The 6927-nt window shown below is 50.8% G+C and overlaps 1 long non-coding RNA gene across 2 annotated transcripts; it reads left to right on the top strand.

Annotated features, from left to right (window-relative positions):
• The first annotated feature begins 757 nt into the window (after positions 1–757).
• On the top strand, positions 758–5053 carry LOC142910709 (uncharacterized). 2 transcript variants are annotated; one of them, XR_012933074.1, is made up of 6 exons: positions 758–982; positions 1357–1403; positions 3193–3332; positions 3476–3553; positions 3939–4031; positions 4713–5053. It is a non-coding gene; the product is annotated as an uncharacterized LOC142910709 (long non-coding RNA). The 2 variants fall into 2 exon arrangements; XR_012933075.1 differs by lacking the exon at positions 1357–1403.
• The last annotated feature ends 1874 nt before the right edge of the window (positions 5054–6927 follow it).

The raw sequence follows: 6927 nt of genomic DNA on the forward strand, positions 1-6927 counted from the left end.
TAGAGCCATATTTTAGGCCACTGAATAGCAGTGGCAGCTAGGGGTGTACAACTCCTCTAGAGCAGTTTTGAGTGAAGATCTCATAGGTAGTGATTCAAGTTGCAGTTTATTGGCAATAGCATTCCAGACCCTGGGGGCATCAATAGCAAAGGCCCTTCCTCCTGTTTTTGTACGGCAATAGGGAATGTGAAGCTGGTAAATGAGCGAAGACCTGAGGTCAAATTTGTTCTTTGAAACAGAGAGGAGATCCAGTAGGTAGTCTGCGGAATTTTTTGTAAGTACATCGTGAATAAATAAGATCTGGTGCACAAGCCGTCGAACATTAAGATATGTTAAGTTTGACCCAATGTAGAGATCACAGTGGTGAGTCTATGGGGCAGTGTTGAGTCTATGGGCAGTGTTGAGTATATGGGCAGTGTTGAGTCTACGGGCAGTGTTGAGTCTACGGGCAGTGTTGACTCTACGGGCAGTGCTGAGTCTATGGTGCAGTGTTGAGTCTATGGTGCAGTGTTGAGTCTATGGGGAGTGTTGAGTCTATGGGCAGTGCTGAGTCTATGGGCAGTGTTGAGTCTATGGGCAGTGTTGAGTCTATGGTGCAGTGTTGAGTATATGGGCAGTGTTGAGTCTATGGGCAGTGTTGAGTCTATGGGCAGTGCTGAGTCTATGGGCAGTGCTGAGTCTATGGGCAGTGTTGAGTCTATGGGCAGTGCTGAGTCTATGGGCAGTGTTTATCAATTCTACAGAATCTGAGCCTCGCTCGCACTGCGTGTTCGCCTATCCACACTACGATTTATAAAAGCGCCCTGCTAAGGCCTCACGTGATAACAGCCCCGCCGAGTCGCCTGCCCGTGATTCGAGGCACGGAACGTCGAATCTCCTCCTCCACCACGACCACACGAGGACATTGTTTTGTTTGTAACCTCACCACGAAGGAGGATATAGCTCAAGACCCCCTCCCCAGCACCTACGCAGCGTTGCGCTGGTGAGTGCCGCGTTGAGGCCTATTCCGGGAGTGTCACCGGTCTCGGCTAGATTGCCCAGCCGGCCGAGGCGGCACTTTGGCCGGCTACAGATGCCGCTGTCATGCGATGGTCTCCATGGAGACCTGGAAGATGGTCTCTAGGTTATGTTGTGGGTTAGCAAGCTTCCAAAGGATGCGTGAAGGCTGCCGCTCGGCTTTTTGTAACGAATCTTTGCTGCGTGTTTTAAACTTTAATTGTTTGCGATGCACGCGTGTCAACGTGGTGATGCGTCGCTCAAAGACTTCACTCGAGCGCGTCGTGTTCAAGCTCACTTTGTCTACCTTAGCAGCTTACAAAGTGCCGCCCAATAATTTACCGTGCGTCTGCCTCTTAGGCCGAGTGAACCGCTTGAACAAGGGCACATTCAGAAGCGTAAACTCTGTGAGTATCTCGTTTTAAATTTTGATTTGAAGCTTTCGTGACTGCAGTAATTCATATTCTTAGCTCTTTCGGTAAAGTCACGTTGAAGGGAAACAATAAAATAATAAAATATATATAAAATAATTAAAATTCTCACGACGTTTCGACCTGATGACAACCGTTTGTGTTATGGTCGAAACGTCGTGAGAAATTTTATTGTTTTATATATATTTTATTATTTTATTGTTTCCCTTCAACGTGACTTTACCGAAAGAGCTAAGAATATCTCGTTTTATTCATAGTTCGTGTTTCCAAGGACAAAAACAATTGCACATTCTCATTACCAATACATCGACCTGGCTGGTGGTCACACTTGCCAGGAGCCCCTTTCCCTGTCGGCTTGACATTTTTTTCAACTCAATTGTTTTTTTACACAGCTCTTGGACAGACGTGCGGCAGTGTTGGTTTATATCCTGGAAGGTGCTCTCACTCCAGGGGCTGTTTCATTGATGGGAAAATAACCTGAGCTGGGGCTGTAATCAATGTTGTTTTATTGATCTAGTTTAAAACATCAGCACGAACATCGGTGCCAAACTAACACGATGTGAGGCGCTAGATTTGAAGCTTTCGTGATGTGCAAGGATTCATAGTCTTTAGCTTTTTTTCGGTAAAGTCGCGCTGGTAAAAAAAATAAAGTTAAACCCAAGTTAAACTTTAGCAGCCTTATAGTTTACAGCAGTATGCTCCGCAAGGCAACCAGTTTGTCAGCTTAACTACTGCCTTCTGCCTCTGGTTCACGTGTGTAACGCTCTTCAACCTGCACACGGCCATCTCTCCGTCCCCAACCCCCTGCAGCATAACAGAAGGTGGCTTAACTTAGCCCCCCCCCACGGCCCTTCTTGTCTCTCCCCCCCCCCCCCTTAACCTGTATACAATCTCGGGTGTCTTAGAGTTCTCTTCACCTGATGCAGCAATTTTGCCGTGACGGTTTCCACCTCAAGACGGAAGCTTGTGCTGCTGCCTCCGAAACGTGATTTTAATTGAGTTGTTTTTTTCATTTATTTATTTTATAGATATTTTTTTTACCTACGTGACTTTAGCAAAAAAAAAAGAAAGAGTCCGATGCGAGGAGGCGTTTCCCCCAACGTTCGTTTTCTGCGGTGGCAAAAAATGCAGCCTCTGCGAAACGATGAGAACCTAAACATTTTGCTCAACACAGGAGGAACGTGTCCATCAGTGAGGGAGCCTTAGGCATGCATCCAATTGTCCCTTGTGAAGGAGGAGGTCTTTAACCCGGCATGGTTGTCACCTGGTGTACAGGAGGTCGTGGGGTTTGATACCGACCCTGACACTCCCTGCTCTTTCTTTGGGGTTGACGTTTCTCGCTCCCCGCGGCCGCGTGGATTTTTCTCCCAGAGTCCTCCGGTTTTTCCCCCTCCGCATTCCGAAACGCCACGCGTTTAGAGTATTTTGCCCTGAATGTCCACTTGATATCAGCCCACCATTTATGGGCCAAGGTCTCTTCTTAAAAAAGAGCTATGTAGCATGGTGGTGTGCTTCCCGTGGCAACATTAAACATTGGTTAGTTTTATTAGTATATATATTTTTAAAGTGATTTGTTTTACTCTTCCTGTAACTCTGCACTCACGCCGTGTTTTTGTTTTGTGTTTGTTGTCATGTTCTGACTCAGTGCCACAGCTGGACATCTGTGACAAAAAGAGCTTCGTAGCGCTTTGGATTCCTCCTCTTGCAGTCTAAATAAATATCATTCCCACTGCTCCTCCTACTCCCTCCCCTTCACCCCTCCTAGCCAAGTGAAGGAAGCCGCCAGGCCGACCATCTGCCACCTCCCCCCAATGGAGACTTTCTCCACCACCACCCGTTTAGTGGCCTTGCTGGTCGTTGTGCTGGGCGACCGTCGTCACAACCCCTTCGCCCTGCCCCTTGACCGTGAGTAGCAAACAGCGCCGCTACCACACTTGAGACGATGCCCCCTCTCAACGCTACTCCCACTAAAGGCCATCGACTAAACTCGACTCTTTTGACTTCACCAGGCAATGCCCACTGAGCTTCGTGGCGCTTTTTTTTTTCAGAAGCGCTCCGGCTCTTGCAAATGATGGCTTCAACGAAGCACTTCGACGTTCAAGCGGGGCCGAGTACTCGAAACACTTGTAGGTATCTGTGTGACACACACACTACACACACTACTCACACACAGAGACCCACAGACTTCTCACACAGAGACCCACACACTACTCACTCAGAGACCCACACACTACTCACACACAGAGACCCACAGACTACTCACACAGAGACCCACACACTACTCACACAGAGACCCACAGACTACTCACACAGAGACCCACACACTACTCACAGAGAGACACACACACTACTCACACAGAGACCCACACACTACTCACACAGAGACCCACACACTACTCACAGAGAGACACACACACTACTCACACAGAGACCCACACACTACTCACACAGAGACCCACACACTACTCACACAGAGACCCTACTAACACTCTGCTGTATTTTCGCCCACAGCTGCGGTTATCATCTCTGGCCACGTACGGTACCAAAGAAGCTCACATCAGGTGTATGCAGCAAAGCAGCAACCTCCGGACACACGACGGAAAGGTGCACGGTTGCGACATCACACACACACATACACATGTACAGGGCCCAGTTGAGTACGCAGTTTGTTAAGGTGCAGCACTGCAAGTACTTGCTCGTGCCCCTGTTGGCGGAAGGAGGAATAGGAGGAGGAGGGAGGAGGAGGATGAGGAGGGGGAGGAGGAAGGGGAGGAGGAGGAGGGGGAGGAGGATGAGGAGGAGGAGGGGGAGGAGGATGAGGAGGAGGAGGATGAGGAGGAGGGGGAGGAGGGGGAGGAGGATGAGGAGGAGGGGGAGGAGGGGGAGGAGGAGGAGGAGGGGGAGGAGGATGAGGGGGAGGATGAGGAGGAGGATGAGGAGGACGAGGAGGAGGAGGGGGAGGAGGATAAGGAGGAGGTCCTTCACTGCACAGAGCGCTGTAGGGAGCTCCCCTCTAGGCAGGGCACGTTGGACCCCACTCCTCCGCCACGCCAGCCAAACCTCTTGAAGTGTCCCACACTTCACCCCACCACGTGCCACCCGCCTAGACGGGAAGCACCGCGGTGAGCTCACTCCCACCGCCGGGCGGACAACAACGGAGTTGTCGCTCACGACCCGCGACCCCAGCGTGACCCCCCCCACGTCGACCCCCGGGGGCCGGGCCGGCGTCCCCTCGTTAGGAAAACTAAAACTGCGAAAAACTTTGTTTTTGTGTTTGACCGGCAGGTAAGGGCCCCACCGAGCTACGTGGCGCTTTTTCACCGGCGACCGGGCCGTCGCCGTCGTCAGCGGGCGCGGACATTTTTTTGTTTTGCGGCCCAAACGCTTTGAAACGCGCGACGTCGATTCTGAGTGCGGCGCGGGGGGAGAGACGCCCGGAAGGACCCGGAGGGAGAAATCCACGCGACCGCCACGGTGACGAGAGGCCAACGCGAGAAACAACCACTCCGAGCCGCAGAACCTTGCAGGCGAGAGGGAGAGAGAGAGGGTTCTGAAAATCGATTTTTTTATATTTTTAAAAAACCCACTTTGTGCGAATCGCCTTCTATGACCCCCCCCCCCTCCACGACTCGTAGGGGGGGACGCGGCAGCCCCCCGACGACAGCCTCACACAGCCAGCGCCCCGCAGATGCTGTCGGAGCCAGACAGGATGTACAGAGCGAGAGAGGGAGAGGCGGTGTACATGGAGTGCTCGGTGTTGGTGTGGCCGCCCGCCACCATCCTGTGGTGAGACCGAACGCCGCGCCTGAGTGTCCGTCCCTCTCCGCCTCTCCTCTCGCTCTCCGCTCGCTGGAGACTCTTTTTGTTTATTTCACCGCCTGATGCCCACCGAGCCGTGCAGCTGTTTTTCAGAAGCTATCCGGCCATGTCGCAAACGACGGCCCTGACGACGCGCCTCGAAGCTCCCTGTCGCGAGGGCTGTACGTGCCCTGAACTTCTTTCGCACCCTACATGGCCAACCGTGCTAATCAGAGGTACGGGTGCTGGGTCTGTTTTGTGAATGCCGCCAGTGGGTTTGCATGGCTGGCCACGTACGGAGCGAAAGAAGTTCAACATAGAACACTCCCATAGACTTCAATGTTAAAGGCTCCCATAGACTTCAATGTTAAAGGCTCCCATAGACTTCAATGTTAAAGGCTCCCATAGACTTCTAGAATCAGAATCAGAATCAGAAAGGGTTTTATTCGCCATGTAAGTTCACACCGACACGGAATTTACTTTGGCAGGATGGTGCATACATTCAACATATAGGAATCTAAAATCTTAAATAAGTTTTAAACAAGTCTTACTATAATAAGGGTTAAAAGTCTAACACTAAGGGGCTGAAGTATATAAAATTAAATAAATATCGAATATAAAATAGCTTTAAGATATAATTTAAAAATACAAATAGGGAAACATAGTTAATATCAGCAACGTGTCGTTATGTAGATCAAATGTTAAAAACAGTGTTAGCCCTTGGCCTTGTTTAACAGGCCAGCAGCAGATGGGAAGAAACTGTTTTTATGGCGTGAGGTTTTGGTCCTGATGGACCGAAGCCTTCTGCCGGAGGGGAGTAGCTGAAACAGAGAGTGTCCAGGGTGGGAGAAATCGGCCATAATCTTCCTCGCTCGCCTCATAGACCTTGTCGTGTGCAGGTCCTCGAGGGTCGGTAGATTGCAGGCAATTACCTTCTCAGCAGTGTGAATGATACGCTGCAGTCTGCTCTTGTCCTTGGCAGTGGCAGCAGCGTACCAGACGGTTATGGAGGAGGTGAGGATGGATTCAATGATCGCTGTATAGAATTGCACCATCATTGTCTTTGGCAGGTTGAATTTCTTCAGCTGCCGTAGAAAGTACATCCTCTGTTGAGCTTTCTTGGTGAGGGAGCTGATGTTCAATTCCCACTTGAGGTCCCGGGAGAGAATAGTGCCCAGGAAGCGGAAGGACTCTACAATTTTTACTGGGGAGTCTAACAGGGTGATGGGGGTGAGTGGTGCTGTATTCTTCCTGAAGTCCACAACCATCTCAACTGTCTTTAGGGCATTTAGCTCTAAGTTGTTCTGGCTACACCAGGTCACCAGATTGTCAGCTTCCCACCTATAGTCAGACTCATCCCCACCAGAGATCAGCCCAATGAGGGTGGTGTCATCCGCAAACTTCAATAGTTTGACGGACAGATGATTGGAGGTGCAGCTGTTGGTATACAGGGAGAAGAGCAGAGGGGAAAGGACGCAGCCCTGAGGAGTTCCGGTGCTGATGGACCTGGAGCCAGAGACTTGTGTTCCCAGCTTAACGCACTGCTTCCTGTCAGACAGGAAGTCTGTGATCCATTTACAGGTGGTGTATGGCACGTTCAGCTGGAAGAGCTTGTCCTGAAGCAGGGCAGGGATGATGGTGTTGAAGGCAGAGCTGAAGTCCACAAACAGGATCCTGGCGTAGGATGCTGGGGCGTCCAGAT

The sequence above is a fragment of the Petromyzon marinus genome, unplaced genomic scaffold, assembly GCF_048934315.1.
Source record: "Petromyzon marinus isolate PM22_M1 ecotype Great Lakes invasive population unplaced genomic scaffold, UKy_Petmar_22M1.pri1.0 PM_G_Scaffold_15, whole genome shotgun sequence".
Lineage (NCBI taxonomy): Eukaryota > Metazoa > Chordata > Hyperoartia > Petromyzontiformes > Petromyzontidae > Petromyzon > Petromyzon marinus.